Below are 559 nucleotides of genomic sequence, written 5' to 3' on the forward strand. Positions count from 1 at the left end.
TGTGGGGTGAAGGGGAGATGGGGAGAGAAAAAGAAGAAGGGGAGTGTTGGGGAGAGCTTGGGGGAGTGAGATGGTTGAGATGGAGGAAGGACAGATAAGGGAGTAGGGAAGAAGATATCTTACTTAAGGGAGCCATTTTGGGGTTGGCAAGAGGCTTGGCTCTAGAGGGGTTCCCAGGTGTCCATGGGGATGTCCCCACCTAGGACCCTAGGCAGTTGAGGAGAGAGTGCCTGAACTGGTTTCGTCCTGTAGCCAGACTGATGACTATTTTGAATATCACCATAGAACCTTCGTCTGATGGCAGATGGAGATAGAGACAGAGACTCACATCAGAACCCTGGACTAGCTCCCAAGGTCCAGTTGAAGAGCAGAAGGAGGGAGAATTTGAGCAAAGATGTCAGGACCACGAGAGGTTGGTCCACCTACTGAGATAGTGTGCCTGAGCTAATGGGAGCTCAGCCACTCCAGCTGGACTGGGACTGAATGAGCATGGGGTCAACCTGGACCCCCTGAATGTGTCTGACAATTGGGGCAGACTAAGAAGCCAATGATAATGGCA

The sequence above is a fragment of the Microtus ochrogaster genome, linkage group LG4, assembly GCF_000317375.1.
Source record: "Microtus ochrogaster isolate Prairie Vole_2 linkage group LG4, MicOch1.0, whole genome shotgun sequence".
NCBI classification, from domain to species: domain Eukaryota; kingdom Metazoa; phylum Chordata; class Mammalia; order Rodentia; family Cricetidae; genus Microtus; species Microtus ochrogaster.